Here is a 26,044-nt window from a genome sequence, read left to right as displayed (position 1 = left end):
TTGCACCAATTTTGTTTACTATCGTGACATTTTAATCAACGGTATATATGTTTAGCAAAAACAAACAAGCTCTGAATTAATTCATTTTAGCAATTTTTCGAACTGAACCAACATTTACAGGTATTTTTAGTCGCCCGTATGAATAATAGTTTTAGTATATTTGTCGCTTTTTTTAACTTTTTGTGATCAATGTTTATATATTATATATTATTATATATATTCGAAAATTGCTCTTTTTTAATAATCTTTATGTTCTTTAATTCGGACATTTAAAGATCTAGATGTTTCACCAATATAAAATTTATCATATTCACATGGTACTTTGCAAATTACATTTTTTGTTTGTTGTCCAGTGTTCATTGGTTTAGTGTGGGAAAAATACCCCTTCAGCACTAATTTAGCATTTTATAGGGTTCCGTATCCAAAGGGTAAAAACGGGAACCCTATTACTAAGACTTCGCTGTCCGTCCGTCTGTAACAAAGGTCTACCTTATGAACCGTTATAGCTAGACAGTTGAACTTTTGACAGATAATGTATCTATGTTGCCGCTATAAGAAGAAATACTAAAAACAGAATTAAGTAAATGTTTATAAATAAAAAAGTACTTTAACTAAACATTATCTTTTAAGTAAAAATTTTACATAGAATCTTTCAAGTCCTCGGTGGCCGCGTGGTTAAAGCGTTACGACTTTACGCTGCTATGACGTTGGAGCCGTAGTAAGGCAGGTTCGAATCCTAGTCAAGGCGACTTTTTTTAATCGTTTTTTTTTTAATTTTTACATATTTTTACATATTTATTTTTACTTTTTACCAATTTTTTAAGAGATTTGTAACTATATACGGTAATTAGGAAAATTGTTAGTTACAAAATAACATGTTTACAAATATTATCAATACTTGAAATTCCTAATTCCTAATTTTATTCTTTTCAGGAGGATGCTAGATCAGACTATGTGCTAATCATCACAGTTGAAAAAGACTATGATATTAGGTAAGAATTCCTTATATTAATACTAATTTAACTAAGTTGTATTTAATTTTTATTATGAAAAAGATTTAACGGATTTTGAAAGTAAATAAACTTAAAAAAACTACCTTAAATAAAATCAAAACAGATACTACGATCATATTCATTTACTCTCTCCAATTTTTTTTATTCATTTGCTCATATACAATATAAAAATAAATGAACATACAGGGTGGTCCGAACTATATTCCGGAAAATTTAGTAGCCAATTTAGAGAATAATTGAATAGCTAATCAAGATTTCAGCTGTGGGCCGTCGAGGCCGCCGGATTTAGTGCCTATTGATCTAATCCTATCGATATGTTTGCGGAAGAATAAAGGTTCTTAATCTTAAATTGCCCGTATAATCTAGAATAATAAATAAATAATAAAATCATTTTCCTAAGTTTAAAATAATGCCCATTACGAGAAAATTGTGTCAAAAATATAGTTAGTAGTGTCATAATTTGTGATAATGATTTTCTTCTAAATTTCAACGAATACAATCTGCAATTCTGCAATTCTTTGTTCAGCTAACCAACTTTCTAGTTTCAGTATTTTCCGAGGTGCCCATAGAGAATATCGTGGAAAAGTCTCCCTGTAGAAAGTTTACACATAATTATGGATATTCTCTAATTATTGGTAGTTATTATGGGCCATAGAAATATTGTTGCATAAATAGGCCACAAGCAACAACTACACATGTCCAGGACGTATGTTGTTTCTGTGTATTATCTCCGAAATAAACTGGTGTTCATTTCAAACTGGACATTGAACATCTGTGGTTCTTGCGTAGTACGATAGATAGTTGATAAGGTTTCATTATTTCAAAATTATATTTTATAAACAAAGTGAAATTACGTCAAATAAAAAACAGAATTATAAAAATATACAATACATATTACCATAAATTACAAAATCTAGCCCCCCCCCCGCGCATTCCATTTATGGTAGCATAATATTCTACCCATAAAAATAAGTAAAAAAGTTCGTATAAATGTGTGTCCTAAAATGCTTAGTTTCGAAGATACCGGGTGTAGAAGTTTCATTTTTATTTCAATTTTTTCCTAATAATTCCTGAACTAAATTCAGTATTGGGATGAAAATTGGTGTCTGGGGGTTTTTTGACATGAAAAATTGTATTCTGATGTCAATATGAATTAATTATTAAATTATTTAAATTTATTTTTTGTCAATAATTATATGTTTTGACTATTTCCATTCTAAATATCTTGAGAACGGTTGCTCGTAGCGATTTTTACCAAGAGACATTTTTTACGTAGAAAGTCACGTAAATGTATATTTTTTCACTCAGTAGTTTTATATAGGTACGAACGAAAAGTTATTACTCTTTAAAATAGTTAAAACACCTGTGCGCCACTTACAGGTGTTTTAACTATTTTGAACAACAAACAAATAGGAGTCATATTGACATCAAAATCAAATGTCTCATATCAAAAAACTCCCAGACACCAATTTTCATCCAAATATTGATGTTACTTCAGAAATTATTTGGAAAATATCGAAATAAAAATGAAACTTCTACACCCTGCATCTCCGAAACTAAACATTTTAAGACATACCTTTATACGAACTTTTTTACTTATTTTTGTCTGCAGAATATGCTGCCGAAGTTTCCTGAATACAGTTCGGACCACCCTGTATATTGCGCTTACATTTAACTGTATAAAAATAATATAAAAGGGTGTAAAAAGTCAATCTGAACTTAAATTTCGCTTTCTGAAAACTACTACTAAGTATAATTAACTTGAGAAAAGAGTTTTGTTAGAGCTCTGAATTCAAAACGGACAGTCGCTTTATTAATATATTCCTTACAAGTTTCAGATGGTAAATCGAGCTAATTTATTGCTTAGGTGTATTGCATCCGATTCCAAAGTCTGATACACCCTAATATTAACTAATTTTCAAGTTATGAATTGGTGTTTAATAGCCATTGAACCAACACCGCACACGTAGCTACGCGCTTATATAAGTGGGTGATATATCGAAAATCCTATTAAACTACTGTCCGTATAAATTACCTCAGTTGGAAGTTCGCATTGCTAAGATGCTCGGAGCTGTAGACTGTGCAACACGGCTTTAGGTGCATAAATTTAAACATACACAGTTAGTGTTTAGATATATGTACGGATTCTACAGCCGGCGTACTCGCTTAGGAACAGGCCATCGGGACTGCACGAGAATCCAAATATTTTGATTAATAATTTATGCTATTCTAACGGAGCTATTTTGCCGCGCACCTGACTGTAATAATACTTATCTCGTTTTCTTATTGTGAACGAGAAGCCCGTTTGAATCTCGACGGAACGTTTGCGAGTGTCAGATTTATGGAAATTTGTCACAATATACTGGTTTATGAGGCACGTATTCTGATTTTGATTGTATACACAGTGTACAATAGTCTAAGAGCTAGCAACGTTTTCGAGAAAGTATTTTAAGACGTCTGGCTCTTTGATATATAAAGATAAAGATGAAGCTTCGAACTATCGCCCAATTGCACTCCTGCCCACATTATCTAAGATATCTATCTTAAATATAAAATACTTACTACCCATCAATATGGATTTCTAAGTAACAGTTGCACAAATGATGCTATGTTTGACTTTTTTAATAATGTATACTCTAGCCTAAATAACCATCACTCTACAGCTACAATTTTCTGTGATTTCTCTAAGGCTTTCGATTATGTAAATCATAATATTTTAATTAACAAATTGCAATCCTATGGTTATATCTTGGCAACAGAAGGCAGCTTGTGAGGATTGATACGTCTATGTCTTCTTGTAAGCCTATAGAATATGGTGTCCCTCAGGGTTCAGTACTTGGCCCTATTTTGTTTCTGGTGTTTATCAACGACATTGCAAATCTAGACATTAGCGGTAAAATCGGCCTCTTTGCGGACGATACTAGTTTCACTTGGAGCGGCCCAGATGTTACAATGATACTAAATATATCCAGTGACTTACGCACCATTAAATCTTGGTGCGATTCTAATCTCCTCTGCCTCAACCTATCAAAAACTAAAGTTTTGTCATATAAAACAACCTTTTATACTTAATAACACCACTATTGACGTCGTGGACTCTGTGAAATTCTTAGGACTGACAAAAAAAAATGAAATTGAAATTCTTATTCTTAGACAACTCGTTAAAATGGGACTTTCACATCGAAGCTCTATCAAGAAACTAAGCGCTGCCTGTTTTGCGCTAAGATCAGTTTTTAAGGAACTTAACTTCTCAACCGCTAGAATAGCCTATTATGCCCTTTTTGAGTCTCATCTTCGTTATGCCCTTCCATTCTGGGGTACTTGCTGCGCCACAAAATTTGATCGTGTTTTCAGACTTCAAAAGAGAGCAGTTCGATATTTATTGGGACCGAACAGTAGAACTCACTGCCAGAATTTCTTTAAAAAATTCAAAATACTGACTCTTCCTTCTTTATTCATTTTTGAATCCGTTTGCTTAATCCGCAAGCACATATCTGCTATTCCCGAAAGGCCATCTCATATCTATCCACTTAGGAATGATCACGATCTTTATCTGCCAACCCCGAGCTCAGAACTAGTTAAAGGTTCAATACTGTACAATGCCAAAAAAATGTACAATCATCTGCCTTTGAATATCAAGTCGCTTTCATTCTTTCCCGCATTTTGCAAAGCTCTAAAATCATACTTACTGGAGAGAGCCCTTTATACGGTAAACAACTTTTCTGTTGATGTTTAATTATGAACAATTTTGAATTTTAAAATTTTGATTATCTCACATACTGGTCAAAGGTCTTTCAAGTATTTAATATTTTATAACTCTAAAATTACATCTGTCTACTGCTTACTGTTCTACAATTATCTATGTATATTCATTTTGTTATTTTAATGACTTAAATTGTTTTGAATTGTATTATTTGTATCGTGTATTTTTTGTTGTTTGTATTTTTTTGTGAGTGCTTTGTCGATGAAGCGGTTTTGGCTTTTTGTACAATAAAGCGTTGTTTTTTTTGTTTGTTGTTGTATCTTTTACTATGCTCTCAGGAACAGCATGCGGCCCGTCTGGCTGCCGATACCCGTTGCGTTCACTACTGCGTATCGGAAGAAGATCCTATATTTTTTTTAATTTAGTCCTATAAATTCTAGTATTGAATATAAATCGAACATGCCTCATAGCGCATTGTGTAGAGTTTTCGACTGCGAACCGAGGATTCAGATCCGGGTCAGGACAAAGACTTTTTTATTTTATTTTGGTTTATATTCTGATAGTAAAGTATTAAATAATTCTGGTGATAAAAAAAAAATATTTAATACGTTACTATCAGAATATAAACGAAAATAAAATAAAAAATCTTTGCCCTGACCAGGATTCGAACTCTAAATCCTCGGTTCGTGGTCGGAAACTCTACGCACTGCTCTATGGAGACATGTTCAATACTTTTTATTCAATACTACAATTTAAAGGACTAATAAAATATAGGATCTTCTTTAATGCGCAGTAAGGAAAGCAACGTTACCGGCAGCCAGACGAATTCCCTATCTTCTAAGCATAGTAAAATATATATCAAAGAGCCAGACGTTTTAAAATACTTGTTTCCGACGTTGCTAGCTCTCGTACTACAATCTGTATGAAGCTATGAGAATAGAGTTGATGTTTAATGTCACACCATAAATAGTAATTTGTAGCATTATTTAAAATTTGTATATAAAATAAGTTGTCAGATAATCTATTTTAAATAATTATACACACGGATCGCACAAACACCAAAAACCTTTGGTTTAAAGCTAAGAAAAACATTATAATAAACTTGATACCTGGGTACTAACATCCTTTGGTTGTGTGCTAAGAAGTAAATTTTCATGCATATTTTCATCGATAGGTTTGTAGCTTCTGAATAACGGTCTAGGTAAAGCATTTGCTAGCTCAGAATTAGAATTATAAGAGTTAAGCAACTCGTATTTTCATTGGATGACATTGTCATGTACTTATTTACTTAGTTACTACTATGTAATTTACATAAAAGTGTATATTTTGGGTGGTACTCTACAAAATTTGTAAACTATTGAGAAAACAGAAAATGTACAGATTACAGAAATAAATATAACATTTATATTAAAACAGCATTATACATTTAAAGAATTAATAGAGCATTTTATATTTTCTTTTTTTCCGTGTATTTAAATTATTAAAGCAAGAACTATTTAAGTTTCCTGAATCAATATAGTTTCTGACATAACAAATTATTCATTACTGTTAATAAAATGTGTTTCATATTATGTCATATAAACGTGTGCAAAAATCTGGAAATAATTGTAGTCAGTAGCGACCGATACTCAAAGATCTATGGCGTTGATATGACATAAATTTTGAACATGTAACAGCCTATTTCATGCTTAAAAGAATCTATTTAAAATAAAATGGGTCTCAAAAATGTAAATTGGAAACGTCGGCGTCGCGTTCAAAATACGAAACATACAGCGTCTGATGTTGCTTGCTCTAGGACTTCTTGGAATATTGAAGACACCAAAAAAGAAAAAAGTATAAGAGCTAACAAAACATTATAATTTTTGTACATTTTTTGTCCTGTGAGGGTAATTTTTATTTATCTTATTACAGTTTGGTAGTTATACAAGGTTTTTCAAAAAGCATGTGTATTTGATCTTTCGCTGTCATGTAAGAATAAGATTTTTTTTTACATCAACATCCGGTCCGATTCTGCTTTGCTTCGTAGCTTCACGGTTAAAGTTAACCTCTCGGTGAATTCCTAAATTCTTCAATGTTTTTGACAAATCAACACAATCAAGATAAGCCTATGGCAAAATACGCCTATGGATTGGAATTTTATTTAGATTACTTTTAAACTGAAATTATTTACAGCATAAATAGATTCCATTAAATGCATACACATGTTATATATTGTCTTTGTCAGATCAAATGAATAATGAAAAAGCTTTAGAACAGAATTACAACAAGAAAACAAAATAATATGATTTAGTTAACATTAGTTAAATAATGAGAACACATTTACTTTACCTTTAATAACATTCTTTGTCACAAAACTTACGAACCAAAATAATATCAATGCGTCTCGAATAATGTCTATAAGCTATTATCTAACAACTATCACCTCTGTTTGTCGCCTGATTTCCCTCTCCCTAGTTTGTGAATAATATTTTAAAAATCAATAATTTTGTTTATGTATACAGAATGTCTTAAAAATGAATGTTTTGAATTTAAACAAATATGTCTATTTTTAAATAGGCGGTTCATCTCATTATATTGCTATTTTTTGAACGCAAATGGTAAAATCATAACTAAGAGCTACTCGCCCGTCAAGTGAGATGCACCCTGTACACTGCTACACAATTTAGGATCTACGCGGATCGAGGAACAGGGCGTAGGTAGATCGGAATGTATAGGTATAGACGAGTGGCGGCATTTTTGTCTTTTTATATCGCAATTTGTAAACAGCGCTTATTTGTAAACAACCCCCGTTTTTAGAGAGGTTTTTTAGATAACAATTGATATTTAGAAATGTTATGTCACCCTGGAAATACTACCACCGAGCACGTCATTGTTGCAACTTGCAACTGCGTTAATACGCCTGGCGGTGACCGCCTCATACTCTCTCAGATATTTAGCAATAAAATAAAGAAACCTGTTATTTTGAACCTGTTATTTTAAGCTGTTTTTTATAAATAACTATAACAGTTTCAACTGTTATCTAAAAATAACAGTTTTGCCAATCAGAATTGTATATTTTTACAGTAATAGATTAAATTTTTCAAATTTTGTCAAAAAAGTGTCGAGTGGTAAATTTTAACCGTGAATAACTTTTGAAGGAGTAGGTTTGTCGAAAAATTGTAAGAGATCTTTTTTGGAGAGCGTTCAATATTGTACAAGAATATCTGATTATCATGGCTGCGACAGAACAAGATCGAGAGAAAAAAAAATATTTGTCAGAAGTGGCAAATTCCCATGTACCTAATTTCAATGGGAAATGAAACGTCTTTGGGGCAAGGTTTATTATGGATATTAAGGGTTTACAATGGTCTCTCCTTTTTTTTAGACAATAAACTAAAAACTTAGAGGGCGTCGTGAGAGAAATGATCAACTTGGTAAATAACGGACACCCTATTGTTCATAGTATAAGAAAATATTTAGATAATTTTAAACAATATATCGTTTTAAATTGCGTTGAACCTATTTCACGTTTCTGCAATTCCTAGTTTGCAAAATTGAAAATAAATTTTAATTCGAGATGAAATATTTACCTACGCGGACACGGAAAAGGTTGGGAATGAATTATATTGGCCGGTTGATTGGTAGCTGATGAAATTTTCAAAATCGATACATGGAAATGTTTGAACGATTATATGGAAATGTTTTTATTTATCTTTTTTATATGAATCCAATTTAACATTAGCGAGAATATTGATGAACCGGTATAATTTGTTTTTTGCAGTTTTTTTTATTTATGCAATTTTGATTATTATACAAGTTATTATCATATTTAAATACAGGGTTCGGCAATAATGCGTCGGGCATCTGTTCTAGCTCCTAGAATAAAAAACTTGGGAATTTTGTGTAAGTGCAAACCTAAAGTATGTACTAGGATGTATTTCAGAAAAATATTTTAACTCATTTATGCCCAAGGGTAAATATAAAGCGAAAAATAAAGAAATGTCTATTTTTTGTTTATTAGTTTACCCTAAAGAACAATGTTATGGGACCAAAATTTTTTTTTAAATAGTTTTGCAAAAAAAGCTGTTGCGAAAACGCATCACTGGGACGACACATTAAAACAATAATTATATATATTTTTTTAAAACTTTATTAATGCATAAAAACAACTGCAAATAGTCTAAAATTTGCTAATTATAAGAAAAACATGCAAATATTTTATAAAAAAAGCAATATAAAAAATACACTTGACATTTTAGACTGTTGTAAAAACGCATCACTGGGTTGATAAACATAAATTTTGGGTATTACGTCTTAGGCAATGTGTGATACACTGCGAAACAAGCAGCGTGTAAATGCACTTTGCATTTCTTGCAGATAAATACAGTTTGACTGTGACATATTCGACACTTCCTGCGAGTTTTTTCAGGACAATGGATAGCCACATGCCCTATATTATCATAACGTAATTCGTTGATATCTGTTGCAAGATTTCTAATTATGGGGTTCTTTCAGTTTTGATAAGACGAACTGCTAAATAGTCAAAGGTCTCTTCGTCGGTGAGAGTGTCGACATCTGGTGGTATATAAACGCCATCGACTTACCCTGAAAAAATGTTTAACGAATTTTAAGGAAATTTTTTAATTTTAAATATTGTGAAGCGGAATAAAAAAATAAAACCAATTTTCTAACTTACCGTCCTCCAGTTCTAAGACTGCAACCTCCATGGCTTCTACCAACTCATTTTGAGTAAGAAACCGCCTATAAGCCATTTTAAACACTTGCTACCACTAAACGATCCGTACTACACAAATGATTATGCCAGACTGCAAACCTATGTACACTCGTTTCCGAATATTATCAAGTCTTGACAAGCTCAATCAAATTTTATAACACGATTTATACCAGTGATGCGTTTTCGCAACAGAACATTTTATTGCATTTTTATTCACAACAAATAAAAAAAAACTAATTTGTATAAAACGTTCACTGCAAAGATTTAGCTTCATACTTATAGGTAATAGCGTTTGTTATTTGAAAATAACACTAAAAGTATTTTTAAAAAAAAATTAAATATGGCGGAAAAAAAAGAATACTTTTTACTGCAATTTAGCTTGCTGTATTAGATATTGATTTAATAAAAAAAATAAGTATTCTGGAATTTTATTAAAGTACCATTGTTAATCTTTCTAAATATATTCAAAACTTTGAACGAAAAAACAATTAAACTAAGAAAAAAAATTATTAAATTAGGTGTTGCGCAAACGCATCACTGGGACAATATGGGTTAACCTTATTTGACTGAAAAAAGTGTGAGTGGATCAGGATGACTTTTTCTAAACGGTATACCCTGTATATTATTGTATTTCCGGCTTCCTTTCGGATCACTCTACATAATCCTAAAACATGAGTAAATATATTTCGATAATTTCAGAGATATTAATAAATCAATAAAAATATATACAGGGTGGTCCGAACTGTATTCCGGAAACTTCGGCAGCATATTCTGCACATTGAAATAAGTAAAAAAGTTCTTATAAATGTATGTCCTAAAATGCTTAGTTTATTTGACCGAAATGAGAAATTTGGGAACTTTTTATTTTTTTGAACTAATCATAATTTTTCTTCGAAAACATGATAATAAAACAGTTTCTGTTGAACTTTTGGAAATTTATGATTTTAGTCTAATAACTAATTAGTCAACATGTTTAATTTATGTCATTGATGATAGGTATTGGTAATCGAAATAAAAATGAAACTTCTACACCCTGTATCTCTGAAACTAAGCATTCTAGTACATACATTTATAAGAACTTTTTTACTTATTTCAATGTGCAGAATATGCTGCCGAAGTTTCCGGAATACAGTTCGGACCACCCTGTATATTGAGTAAAGTCCCGCCTATATGTGTGCTGTCACTTTTCTCACTTCCATCAGCTGCTAACTGACGGGGTTCTACTGTCGACGAGTCTGACTATTTTTATTAATATATTTATATTCTTTAAACTGTGATACTGACTTTAGTATTAATTACTAGATTGCTAGTATTAAATTATAAACGGATTGCAATTAAAAATTAAACTAAGCTTTAAATGAAAAAAGAAGCGATCTGTGGCAGTTTAATTCCGTTTGCGATCAAATCGCCATCTAAAAAAATCGGGAAAAGGAGAAAAAGGTACGCTCGGTGTAATTAACTGCTTGATGTGAAAATAAATATTTACACGTCGGGTTAAATGCAATCGGTCTGTGCAAACAGCATCGCCCGTAACGCTTTGTTATCATTTAAACCTAATTGCATGCCAAAGTAAAGCGCTTTAACTGGAATCGTTTAGACTTGCATCATGAATCGTTTGCTTGGTTTATCGCAAAAAATACTAACTGGTAAAAACTACATATCTTTACAGTGTATAATGGTGCAGAGTTCATGATAAATTAAATTTTAACGTGTTTTGAAGTGAAACTTCTTTACGCGCGACGGGAGTAAAGATTGAAGGCCGTGACAAACGAGACGCGAGAGGAAAAGTGGTAACGATCTTTTCTTGAGATTTTGATGCCGTTTCGTGCACTATGACACCCTATCATCAATGACATAGATTTAGAATTTAGAATGAGTGGGAGGGGGGTTAATCACTTCGACCTTACAGATCCATTGTGTCCCCCTTTCTTGAATCATAACTCATCATACAGTCCCAGGGCTTTGACAAAAGCCAGTATCTGGGACGGTTTTATAGAGGGTAGTTCTCCATCTCCAATATCAGTCGTACCAAAATTCATGGCACGAATGGTTGTCGTCTCGGCACTCAGTGATGAGGTGTACTGGTGTTTCACCATCTTCCCACAGAATCTGCATTCGCCGTTTCTTCTTAGTTTCAATCTACTGAGGTGTTCATTGAGGAGACAGTGTCCTGTTAAAAACCCCGTGACAATCCGAAGATTGTTCTTACTCAGACCCAGGAAGATCTGTGATTTTTTCTTGATCATAAGCCCTCAGAAACTTCTTCGAGGTGTCTTAGACCATTGCAAGATTTCCATTCCAGGTTGCGGATGGAATCTTCCAAGTTCTTGAGTTCCGCTTTGAGTTGGTTACCACTTGGAAAGCTCAGAACGGTTCTGGTCCAGTTAATGGAGTGTTCGCTCCTTTCCTAGCTAGATTATTTGCTTTTTCATTGCCTTCTATCCTTGGTGAGCAGGTACCCAGTGTAGGAGGACTTTGTTTTCTTTGCCTAATTTATTCAGTTTCTCTGCATTCTTTGACCAATTTCGAATTGATTGATACTGAGTTGATCGCCTTTAACGCTGCTTGACTATCAGATAAGATGGCTATTTCTTGTTTCCGATAGTTCCTATCTAAGATAAGTTATACGCATCTCTCGATAGCGTAGATTTCTGCCTGTAGGATACTAGGGTAAGTGCCCATTGGTTCGGAGTAATTAGCTCTCGGCCCAAACACTCCGATCCCTGTTCCCGATTTGGTTTTGGAAGCATCAGTATTATAGTTATGGTATGGTCTTCTAACTGCTGGGCAAGCGTTTCGCTCTTCCAATCCTTCTTATTGCTCAATACTACATTGACATGTTTGTCAAAGTTGTACGTTCTTGGCATATCGTCCACTGGGAGTTGCAGGAGTGGTATTTCCTTTTGAGGGGTGTTCCAAGCCCTGATCTGACAATTCTCCCAGTACTAATTCCGTTAGTGACCATTCTAATCATTGTCGCATTGGCATATTTACCAATGACAATGTGCAGTGGTGTTAGATCTAGAATGACCTCCATTGCTGCTGTTGGACAGGTTCTCATGGCTCCTGTGATGCAAACACATGCTAGTCTCTGGACTTTGCATAGGTTTAGCCTTGCCGTCCGTTGCTCTAGTTTTGTGTACCAGGCAACTGCTCCATAAGTAATCATGGGTCTTAGATACATGAAACAAGTTTACATTGGAAAGTGCCCATAAGGATTCTTGCAACGGTCGCGACTCAAAGATTTTGATAATTTCGGATCGGTTCGGCTTTTTCCGTAATTATGTCGCCAAATATTATTTATTCAAATTTATTATTATGTTCTTTTAATTTTATAAATAAAATACAGTGTGTTGCATACAAGAAACTTTATTTTATATAAGGACATGCATGTGAAATACCTATGAAACGTTGGAAACTGACGTTATGCCACGATCCACGATGTTTTTTGCAGTTCACAGTTCACGACACAGTTTTATTAGTTTTTAATGCCAATTTTTCACAATTATCATGGGTTTGAGTAAGTAAAATTTAAATTAAACTTACTAGATAGCAATAATTTCTTCGAGAATGGACGCTTTAAACACTTTTCGGTATTTTTTCAACGAGGGCGGTTTAAATTTTGAAAGATTTTATAATTTTTGAAGATTCTGATTTTGACAAGAGAAAATTATTTCTGTTATTGTATGTATGGGCGGTTGTTCTTAACAATTGCTATAGCAGCGCCAGATCGCGTACAACGGTCGCCACCCAAAATATTTATATATTTTAACGGGCTTTCCGATCTAAACTTATTTCCTTTATGTATGATCAATGTATCAAATCAAGTGTCACTGTGACAGTTAGTTTTGGCGTAAGAAACGTCAAAATTTGACGTCGTCCGCACGATTGCGACCAAATTTGGTGGGTAGGCTATGTGAGCGACGTTACACATAGTCCCACCCTGCAAAGTTGGATACGACGTTTCGTTTATATCTTCATCAGGGTGGGTCTAACGATTGGATATTCAAGAAAAATGTTGGTTGATTTCGGCATAATTGAGGACGGGTTACAGGATGATATCCTCGACGATTCTAGTTTCGTTCTTGAATAGAAATCTTCAGGATTTTTCTTAATTATGGGTCGATTGGAACCAAACTCGTCACGTGTATAGAGATACCCGAATAGAGTCCTCAGAAGAAGAAGTTTTTCTTCAGATATAAGCACATAGTGTACACACAATTTTTTTTAATATGTTAAAATAGAATGGTCGTTTTATGTGAATTATTTAAAAACTTCTGAAAGGACTGTGCTATTCAGAACGGAATTATTTTCCAGTTAAAATAATAAACTGTATGTAAATATTATCAATACAAACTTTATTTGTTAATCACTTTTAAATGCAATCTAAAATATTAATTCGTTCATTTTGTTGGACATTTTCTACTATTCTGGATACAGCGTTTATTAAAGTATTTTAATAACCGATATCCCGTAATATTAACGATTTTAAATTACAGGTAATAATTTTCATTAAGCTAATAGACACTATACATTTTCGACATAAATAACATACTTTACCATGATACATAATTTCGGAAATTTTCAATAAATGGGAAAATCAACTATTCGTTTAATTAATTTTCAATATTTTGGTTTCTGCAATAGAATTACAAGAGAACAGAATTTTAAATGACTATAGGCTTTGTGCATTTCAGTTGTTTTTAAAGATTCCGAACGCAGCGGGAAATTCTGACCTCAGCGCTCGATACGGTAGAAATCGGAAGTTTTAGCTCTGTATTTCACGCAGTTTCGATGTTGATGGCATTGAAATAATAAAATCGTAGCTTTTTCATAATACTTAATAACTAAAATAAAAAGTAAAAGTAAAAGAATCCAAACTGGGCATTGCTTTGTGTTGTGAAAATTTCAAATGTTTCAGTGGCGTAAACATGTCGTCCTCAGAGGCTGAAGATTTGTTAGCAGTTGTAAACCTAATTAAAATTAATATTTCTCCAAAGCGTCGCCATTGGAGATACCCCTTTTGCAAAAAGAGACAAAGGAACAGTAGATTTAGTGTTTTTAAGGAATCGAATATCTATCCTGAAAGATTTCAAGCATTTTACAGAATGAAAAAAGAAGCCTTTGATGTGCTAGTTAGTTGTTCTCATGCCAAGTCTTGTTTATTCTTGTTGGAATAATCGGCACGAGTGTGGTCATAAATGCATGGTTTAGTCTCAGTTAGTGATACAAAACGTATATTGAAGTCCGGATCGTCCTTCATTTACCAAATTCGAGTAAAGTGTTAATAGCGAAAAGTAGAACCAGTTCTATTTTTGAAGCAGTGGCATGGCATGCTACAACGACAAATGACACATTTCTGACAGCGCTACTTCAGTGTGCGCTTACACACTTATTGTCGTTTGTTCAATTCGACGTAACTTGCTAGATGCATGTTACTTGCCAGATTACGTGCCACGTCAGATGCTACGTCACTTTAGTGGGCGCTCTCACTAAAGGAGAGCGTCATTACATGGTTGTTGGACGCAATAACATTCAATAAATCAATTTTCCTGTATATTCAACTTTCCCGAAACAACATTTTACAGTTTCACAATTTCTCACACCGATTTGATCAAAATCAAAAATGGATTCATGCAGCTCGACGAAACAAGTGAGTAATCAAAGTGCTCATTACATAATCAAAAATTTAAATAAGCATATACTATGAGAGGATAAATTATAATTTGCATTGTTATCTAATGGTATATTTTCTTAAGCAACTAGTGCTTAAATTTTTTATGAGCATGCTCTAAAATTATAATTATGTACGTTTAAAAAATTCGTTCTAAACGAAAAAGCCGAGCCGCAGTTATGTCTCCGCTAGCAAAATCGGCGCGTAAAACTATGCTAGTTACCTGTAGTTGACTCATTTAAAAAGTTTTATTTAATAACTTGAATAATAAATTATAAAACGTTGGACCTTCTGAAGATATCAAAATATTTACTTTTTTATTTTTAGAAATTTTACAAATTATACATCCTAACACTTTTGTATACACACCGTGTATTTGTATATGCCGTTTACGATAATCTCTGACGGAAGTAGTATAGTCCGTCGTGCCACATGATGGTGGTACACTGACAGCACTAGAGACCACCACAATATTCCTAATCTACTCTTCTTCTGCTTCTTACAGTGCCATACTCTATACAGCGCGTCGGCTACCTCTCGTGTGTACTTGTGATGTGTGTCGTCAGTGTTTCACAAGTACACGGGACCTACAGTTTATCGCCGAATCCGAACGGCACTAATTGAGAGGCTGTACAAGGCAAATATACTCAAGGTGGTTTGCCATTGCCTTCCTTGAGGTGGCGGCTCGCTGGTCGCACTATTTAGATAAATAATAGTTATTTTTTATACAAGACGATAAAATGGTATTTTATCGTCGACCGAAAAGATTAATTCACGAGCGATGAAATCGCGAGAGTGAATTTTATCGTCGTGTATAAAACAACATTTTTTCCATAGCGAGTTACGTTTTAAAAAATATTCAGAAATTATTATTTCAAGGAATTTATTACGAGTAGAAAAAATGTTGTGCTGGGTTGGCGTTGGTTTCTATGTAATTTGACAAATAAATAAAGATGTCTCTTTAGTTGTCGGTTTGGAGTCAATATTTTTTAATTCTCTTTCGTGTCGATTGCTGATTGAATTGGAGCCAGAAATGGTTCAAAACGAAATAAGTAAATTACTAACAGATATTCAGGCTGAGGCGACAAACGCCATATCCAAACTAGTTAAATCCCGAATAACTTATGAAAAGAAATACAAACATTTTCAAAAATGGAAGCAATTAGAAAACGTGAGAGAAGCAAAATCTATTTACTCTACCCTTGCGGTTAAAGTAATATTTATCACTACTGCTTGTGCTACGGCCTTCTCTAATCTCTAATCTACTCTTAATTATTTCCAAATATTCTGCTTATCTAAATAATACAAAAAAAACAACATAAAATTGAAATGTAAACTAAAAAAATTCAATTTCAAAATCTATATTATTTTAGACAAAGGTAATGTAAATATCCGGACTGTTACGATTTCTAAATCCGAAATTTCCATATCTGTAAATCCAACAGAAATTTAGATCTCATTGCAAAAATATTCGGACGAAGTTTCAGCTTCGGTGACCGTTTCGTTTCTGTTTTGTAAATAAAATCACGATCGGAGAAGCGCTAGTAGCAGCGACAGCAGCCGCTTTAAATATGTCAACGGAGAGCGGGGTCAGCTCCTGAACGTATTCCTTCTGTTTCTAGTTGTTTTTATTTAGTTATTTATCTTTTTCGTTTCTCCAGACTGACCACTTAGTTATATTTTAATCTTCTGGACAGTCTCGACGTTTGACAAATGTATGGAGATGGGTTTGGGAGTGGAGTTGCAAAGGCTAACAGAATACAAAACACTGAAAATTTGGTTTAGTAAATATGAAATATCGCTTTTTGTTTAACGTATATATCCTGCCATGAATCAAATTCGCTAATAAAATAATATAGGACTTTTTTTCTTTAGATGAGTTAAACTACTGTAGCAAGCATAGTTTTAGGCACCAGTTTTGTTAGTGGAGACATAACTGTGGCTAGAGATAATCATAAAAATTTAAGCAATAGTTAATTCTATAGAAAGTCTATAGTCGCTTGAACATATAAAAAGAAATAGAGTTAAATTTAATAAAGTCATAAAAATCTTAATAAGATACCCGGTGGCGTAGAGATACAGGCTCTCGTCTACCAATCTCAAGGTAGTGTGTTCAAATCCTACACCCGGCATTTTACGCGACATCATTATACTATATCCGTATTGTAGCACAGTTTAGACAACTTTTTTATTTTTAAGATTTTGATGGTTAAACATCAACAAAATATTCCTTATGTTTGGACTAAGTTTTCTCGAAAACAAAGACATAATTTAAAATTCCGTTACAAATAAGGAAATAGATTGACGTTTTGTGATTACAGTGATGTATAATTTATATGGCCTTGTAACAAATTGCTCCCTATTTTATGGCAAATGCTGAAGCTCTGCAAACCTTAATCAAGCCTTAATCAAGACACGTGTGTTTGGAATTTTGGGTGTGACTTAACACGACAGGATCGGGCTAAGCCTTAGGCAGATTTCTGTAATATAATATATATTTCCTTCGGCCACACACCCGCTTTACCCGACCCCTGAGAGCGAGCCGAAAGTACAGCGTAATAGACTCTTAAAACAAATTAGCAAATTTAATTATTTCATATTGTCCTAGTTTCAAAACTAAAAATGAAAAGGTGAATTGTAATTCTACATAACAACTAACAAAAAGACGATTATTTACCCACGGAAATTACAACAATGGCCATTATGCAAACAAATTTTAAGGCTCACTCACCATAAATCGTCTGCTTAATAATGCTGCAAAAAGTTTTCCAGCATTCTGTACGACAAAACTACGATTTAGCTAACAATTAAGTTGGTAATGTCCGGTGGGCCTTTGCGAATTTAAATAAATTGTCCAGGTTTACGGGCGGATATAAATTCAACTCCGTCAATAATAGGGGAAGGGGGGAGGGTAGGAGAACAATGAGCTTCGGTAGTGGATAGATGTTTAATTGTTCTGTTTCTGTTGATATCGGAAATTAGAAATTTATGGGATCAGCAATTTTTCACCTTATACTATAAACCTGCCATCTTTGTAAAAGGAGACATCTAAATATACAGTATCTAAAGCGGTCCATACATTATCAAACAAGTTGCGCAACAAAGCGATGCGCAACGTTCCGTTGCACAACTGCATCACCCATGCACTTAGTAAAATTTTGATCAAACTTTTTATTAAAAGTTGTGCATTTTTTGAGAAACAATCATGTCCTCAATTGCCACTGCGTCAATTATTATCGTATATACCCTACACTGATAAAAAAGATAGACTTGAACTAAAGTCGTCATCGTTCTTGAAAAAAAAATTTAGTGGCAAGAGAATTTATTTTAGCCTAAAGGAAAATACATTCCCTGAAGAAAAACTCTCTTAACTCAAGAAAATTCGAAAATTTCTCTTGAATCTATTTTCATTCAACCAAGTGCAAGTTACTTTGTTTTAAGATAATAACAAAAATACGCTAGGAAGTACTTCATTCAAGAAACATGGCTATTTTTCCAATAGCAAATACTCTTTTGATGAAAAATAATAACGACACGCCAAAGACGATGACGAAGGATGGTATATACAATCAGGCGGCAGTCCGATCAGTCTCACGTCGCATTTGATAGGTGGCACATCATATTACCAAAGATATTACGCACGGGTTTTGTTGCTTAGAATTTTCCACTTGGAATTTTGCATAATTTGCTTTTTAAACGCATATCATGTAACAAATTAGTGATCGTTATTAACATGTATTTGTCATTCTTTAAAGGAGTTTCTAAAAAAATGGAAATTAGAGCATTTATTTGCTTTATTTGAAGATAAGAGACATTTATCTAATGCACCTGTTTAGATAATGCATGCCTAACTATAGATAGAATAAGAATATAGATATCGATTTTTTTATGCAAATAATTACAAAATTTTAGAATTTTATGTCGTCGTATTAAAAAATTCAAAATGTGACCAAAGCTTATAATTTTAATAATTTGTTTGCTTTACTTTGATTAATCGTGATGTAACTTTTTTTTGTAATTTGTAGAGTGATGAACCACCCCAAAAAATACCAAGGAGTGAAGAAGTAGAAATTACTACCTACTATCGAGGAAAATAATATCACTTTACTTACCTAGGAAACTAAACTAGGAAAACCTAAATTTATCAGAAAATAATATACCTCGTAATATGCCTGTATAGTATATATATGATGTATAGACTTCTCTTAGATCAAAATAAATTTTAGTTGAGTCAATGGTATTCGCTATTGGTTTAAGAAAAGTGTCTCTTTAATCAAGGAATGTCCCTTTTCAATCAAGAATTTTCGCATGAATCAAAGAGAGATTGTTCTTGTAGCAAGAACTTCTTTGCATATTAACTTTGGGTCAAGAGTGAAATACTTTGGACAGATATATTCTTCTATTCTCTAAAGTAATTTGGGGACCAGGGGAGAAGCTGTGGCAGATGACCCACCACTTGTCACGGTCAAAATATTGAAGGAAGCTATAGGAACTACCATCAAGGCCAAGCAGCAAGAGACGTGGCAACACCGTGAGGACTGCGCTACAGCTCGATGATTATGGCCAGTGGTAGATAGCAAAAAGTCAAAACAAGTACTAGAGCACAAAAAGACCCTAGTACGCATAATTGTATTGTATTTCACTGGAAACTGCCCCACGGGGGTAAACCTCGTAAGATGGAAGGTTTCTAACGATGACTACTGCAGAGAATGCGGAGAGAAACCATAGAGCACCTGCTGTGCCACTGGAATATCGACGCTTCAAAACTTTAGGGCAAGGTTTTTTGACGGGAATAGAGGAAGCAGCAAAAGCCATCATCAGCGACATCGGGAACTTTACAAAGAGCTGGAAATGCTTTAACGCAAATAAAGAATGAGAGTTTGGTACAACAATACAGGGGTATCGCCAGGGGTGGATTGGGAAGTGGAAACCGGCCCGGGAAAAACAGGCAGTCGATCCAAATCCACAAAAACAAAATTATCAAAACGAAGAAACATATTTTATTTATTAATATATAAGTAAGGGTGTTTTTCGCTCGTGCGAAAAAGCTCTTTTGCCTCCGGTTTAAAAAAAAAACATAAATTATCTTGATCAAAATTTTCGGGACCAATATTGGGTCGGACATCTGAATTTTTACTACAAAATGGCTCAGTTTTACAGGGTTTTGCTGCTTTATTTCCATTATCGATAACGGTAATTTGATCTTGAATAGGCTACGATTCTGGGTCACGATTTTGAGAAACTTTAAGACTTCCTGATTCATTCAGTTCAACTTACCCAATGCTCTGTGAAATACATTACTTTTAGTTTTGCGGGTATATACTTTTTTACACATTGTAGAAATAAATTCTCTTTTTTCTGGTACAGCAGCAGCCTCCTCGTGCACACGTGTTTTTAACTGAATGAACCGCGGTCGCCATTAAAACTACAGCATTTTTTAGGTTATTGTATTCAACTTTTTTCTATCCTTTTCTACATTTGGCATTTTGTATGATAATGCCATGACTGAAACGAAAAAAACTTAGGCAATACCTAGGCAGTGGATATAAATGTGTTCTGATGTAATAATGATATACAGTCCATAATAAGACTATTTAAATTTACCTAATGCTGTTCATTCGATTTTTTTGCCAGTCAGTCATATTTATTAGTTATTAATAAATGAATAGTGGGTAAAAATATACAGGATGAGTCTTAAATAAGTGCAAATATTATCAGGGGCTGTATGTTTCTACCACAGGAACACGTATATGAGGTTTTTTTTGCAAAAAAGATGTTAAAAAGCGAGCATTTTCTTTTAAATTTTCCTGTATATTTTAGAACACTTTTTAGAACTTCTTGTTCACCGCCAATTTTCGCACGGTATAGTGTCTTAATCTCTGATATTACGGCACTAATACCGAAAAATTGAGGTGGCTCAAATTTTTTTAAAAATATTTTTTTTTTAAATGTCCAAACCTTAATAACTCGATTGGACTTATTTGAAACTCGATAAAGAGAATATACAGGGTTGTTCACCACATACGACACGGAGTATTGTAGCTAAACGATGAGATTTTTACAAATTGTAAGATTTGGGTTCGATGAAGGACTATTAGAGGTACAATTTAAAAATAATTTTACAAGATACAGAGTGTCCCAAATAAGTAAAAAATATCAAAGTTGTATTTTTTAGATGGAACACCCTGTATATTATTACATTTTAGTTTCTACGATTAAAATAAGGTAAATTTGATTAAGATTTATTATACTTAAACCTTACCATTTTTGAAATATTTTCAATTTTGTGAAATTGCAGTAAAAATTTTAAGGCTTCATTTCTCCAAGGGTATCAAAGTTTTTAATACTAAATATTTACTGAAGTTTATTTACTGATCAGTTATTGTGTTGCAATAATAAAAATAATACTACCTTATACAGAGTGTCTAAAAATAACACCCTGTATATTTTACGAGAATCAGATGCACAATTTAATTGTCTATCAAATTATATTATGCCATTTTTTACCTATCTCTTTAAGTTTCCGTAGAAAATGCATTTTCTTGTAATTTAGAACTTATTTATCAATATACCCATGGACTATTGACATTTTAGATTATTTTTAAAGATGTACCAAATTTTTAAAGAGTACAGATACTAATATTGTCGATATAATTCGTTTATTTCATTAAAAAATAAAAAAAAACTGTTTAAATATTTGTTAAAGAGGACCAATTAATATGATTCCAGTATTCAAACTACATTAACTGACTGTTTGCGTTGATTAATAATAATTGCTCCAAATACTAAAAAACTGAATTTTGTTAAATAGTTTTCTTTTTGCATACAAATGGGCTAGTAATATTATCGTTTTGCTAAAAACGATAATATTACTAGTCTGTACATTTTGTACATTTGTTGCTTTAAAAACAATCTAAAATGTCAATATTCCATGGATATATTGATAAATGAGGTCTAAATTATAAGAAAATGCATTTTCTACGAAAACTTGAAGGGATAGGTAAAAAATGGTATGGTACAATTTGATAGACAATTTAATTGTGCATCTGATTCTCCTAAAATATACAAGGCATTCTATTTAAATTAAAGAAGTTATTGCCGTTTGAAGCTAATAATTATTTAAAATAAATTTTTAGACACTCTGTATAAGGTAGTATTATTTTTATTATTGCACCATAATAACTGATCAATAAATAAACTTCATTAAATATTTAGTATTAAAAACATTGATACCCTTGGAGGAAGCTTTAAAATTTTTACTGCAATTTCACAAAATTGAAAATATTTCAAAAACGGCAAGGTTTAAGTATAATAAACCTTAATCAAATTTACCTTTATTTTAATCGTAGAAACTAAAAATGTAATAATATACAGGGTGTTCCAATTAAAAAAATAAAACTTTGATATTTTTTATTTATTTGGGACACTCTGTGTCTTGTAAAAATATTTTTAAATTGTAGCTCTAATAGTCCTTCAACGAACCCCAAACTTACAATTTGTAAAAATCTCATCGTTTAGCTACAAAACTCCGTGTCGTATGTGGTGAACAACCCTGTATATTATGTTTATTTTATTGAGATCTACCAGCCCTGAAAATATTTGCACTTATAGACTCACCTTGTATAATAAAATTTCAAGCCGAACACTTTAACTGATTATTAAAATTATAAGTGTCCCAGAGAAAGACAATAATTTTTGCTACTAACAATAGTTACAATTGTTATTTTACAAATTGTTGTAAATTATACTGATAAATTGATTAGTTAGTTATGGAGTCACTAAGAATCTTACGTCACTTTAGTTAGAAGATTAATTATTTAATTTTTGTGTGTTGGAATGCCTCCGCAGCGGTTTTTGGGTGGTAACGCTTGCGAATTGTGAGCTACTGCCTAACCAGGCTGCAAATGGTGCCTTGTGCCTCGTTTGCTTCCCTATTTCTTTTTTCAGAATCACTAGTTCATCGTTGCTGATTCCTCCCATATTGATGAAGCCGGAAGGCAGAAACACTGAGTGTCTACGGGTAGGTACTGTTCCAGTCATGTCTCATGGCCAATGTGACTGTGGACTTGCCCGATAAATTCTTTCTTCTTTTTTATTACAATACCCACGATAACATCTTTTGTTCATTTAACTTTTGCTAATCCATTCTTTTTTGAGCTCTGATCGGGACCGGCCCACCGGTCCATCTTTCCACCGGCCTACCGGAAATTTTCCCGTTTTCCCATATGGCCCATCCACCCCTGGGTATCGCCATCAAGGCCTCCGAGTGAGGGATCATTTTGATATTCCTGTATATTTATAAAAATTGAGACATAATTAATTAGGTTTAATGACATTATGCAAGGTCATCATTAGTAATCGCAATTTTTATATAGGGTGTCCCAGAAGTAAGTGCAAATGTTTTATTGTTATTTTTTATTTATAAAAAAATCATTTTTGTTTAAATTTTGAGAAGCACTGGATCTTGTCTGGATTTTTTTTCTTGTAAATTTAATCTACTACCTATGTTATCATATTATGAAGAAATTATTGTTTTTTAACTAAAAATTTCAAATATTTTTTTACTATTTTTATTTAAGACTCACCCTGTATATTTAACATAGCTGTTAGTTTTAAGAAGAATATACGTACATAGTGTACACATATTTTTTTATTTAAATAACATAAACCCGATAAAAACTTGAAAATCCTTTCAGATGTCACAAAAAATACAAACCGGTCCAGGATTATCATCTCAACTACGGCATAAAAAAGCCGTGATGGATGACCCTTATTATCAGGCTCTGTATTAAACCATCCAGAGACACCCGTAAGACATTATCAACTTCCCGATATCGGGAGTTCAAACGCAGAACTTCGATATGATAAATCATTAAGCTGCAATCGTTAGAAACGTCGCTCTGCACCACACCTACTCGCTCGACCCCATTGTTTCCGGCGGATTATTGGCGATGTTAGCGTGTTTATGCCACGCCGAGCTAAATTGGTCAAATTTATTTTTAAGTTGATCTGTATTTTGCCCTTTTGTTATACAATAGTTCCAAAAGTTCAAATATTTGACATCTATTTTTTATATAAATGTACAGGGTGTCCCAGAAATGAGTGCAAGTATTTTAACTGGTGGTATAGTTCATTCCCAGAAACAAGCCTATGAGTTTTTTTCCGAAAAAAAACATTTGAAAATTCGAAATTTTTTGAAAAAATTTTTGGAAATTTTTTGAGTTTTCACTTATAATATCACAAGAGCTTAAATTATTTTCGGAAATTTTTTTGAGGGCACGAATATTTTGAAAATTATCCCGAGTCGAAGACGAGGGATAATTTTCCTAAAATATTCGTGCCCGAAAGAAAATTTCCAGGAATAATTTAAGCTTGCGTGGTATTCGGTAAGAAAATTTCACACCTAAATTTGAAAAAAAATATTAATCCAACATGACATTTTAAAATAATTTCAATTTGTTAAGTTGGCCAAGGTATTGATGTTTTTGACATATTATGTGTGTTTGTCATTTTTGTTTGCGATTCTGTCATTAAGCTATTACTAGTTTTAAAACGTCTGTACGTAGAGTAAGAAGTGTATAGCGAAATGTCGCGATTTGGAAAAGTAAACCAACAAGTCATTAAAGAAGAAATTGAAAATATAAAACCAGATAACACCCGAAAATCAAAATCAAGTGTATGGAAACAGTTTGTTGAATTTTGTGATGAAAAGTCGTATAATATTTATGAGTGTATGAGTGTAGTACAGCTGGCTACTATACTGGAGGACTACGCATTTAATATTAAAAAGAAAAATTTTGAAGATTATAAGGAAAGTGTGGTCAAAGTGATGTGGAACTCTACTGCTAAGCAGTTGCAAGAAATTTATTACGAAAAATGTAAAATAAAATTTAATCCGTTTTCTGATGTGGAATTTGTGACCGCCAGAGCTGCACGCGATGCTAAGCGCAAAATACTACAGAGAGATTCAGCAAAAAGAAAAGTGAGTGCTTCAGCCTTGACCAGTGACGAATACAAAAAAAATTATTGAAATGTGGGATGAAAATACTCCAGATGGGTTGCAGCGTAAATTTTTTCACATAGTTTCACATGAGCTGGCATGGAGAGGAGGGGAAGGGCATTCTGCTTGTATCCAATACTTCAAAGAAGAAACTGATAATTTCGGAAACCCAAAAGGTCGGATAGAATATAATCCAATTTTCTCTAAAACCACACAAGGTGGTTCTAAAAACTGTCGGATAGTAAATGGTTGATTAGAAATTTCGAAAATCCACAAATGTGTCCGGTTCGCTTGTTTAGAAAGTTGATGGAAAAAAGGGGAAATCTTATTCAAACCGACAGACTATTCTTAACACCAAACCCATACTGGAATCAACCAATTCGAAAGGATGGTACAAGAATAGCCCAGTTGGTAAGAACATTGTATCTTCATGGTTTAAATCAGCAGCTTCAGATATAGGAATTGACACTAAAAAAATAAAATAACCAATCATTCTGCAAGAGCAACAGCTGTTTCGAATTTGGCCAAGAAAGGAGTTGGTGAACAACAGCTCATTAAAATTACTGGACATAGTAATAGTCAGTCGATCAAACCTTACTTACAGTTGGACGCTGAACATCATCAACAGATGATTGAATCCATGAGGAGCATTTCATCAAGTACTAGCCAGTTCAATCATGATCAGAGCACAATGCAAAATAAAATGCAAAATAACACAGAAAATACCCAGATTCAAACCACCAATTCAAGCCAGCCTACAAACATTTACAATAATTGTGTTTTTAATATTAATAAAACCTATAATTACTAAATGTGTTTCGTTATTATTTTGCTATATTAGTCGATATCATTAAAGATTTGGCATTGAAGATAATTCAACATGAAATAAATTCTAAAAAAATCATATAGATATATCCATCATATTTCGTTAAATAGAAAA

At 33.0% G+C, this 26,044-nt stretch overlaps 1 protein-coding gene across 1 annotated transcript in view; it reads left to right on the top strand.

Moving 5' to 3' along the window:
• Positions 1 to 929: 929 nt before the first annotated feature.
• The window catches only part of LOC115888237 (leucine-rich repeat-containing protein 24-like), a gene marked incomplete in the record, with an annotated part of 116,049 nt that continues 90,934 nt past the window's right edge, over positions 930 to 26,044 (top strand). Inside the window, 1 exon segment of the mRNA XM_030907895.1 lies at positions 930 to 992.

The sequence above is a fragment of the Sitophilus oryzae genome, unplaced genomic scaffold (assembly GCF_002938485.1).
Source record: "Sitophilus oryzae breed Bouriz unplaced genomic scaffold, Soryzae_2.0 scaffold_690_pilon_pilon, whole genome shotgun sequence".
In the NCBI taxonomy this organism is placed as follows: Eukaryota; Metazoa; Arthropoda; class Insecta; order Coleoptera; family Curculionidae; genus Sitophilus; species Sitophilus oryzae.
This window is presented reverse-complemented; position numbering and strand designations above follow the sequence as displayed.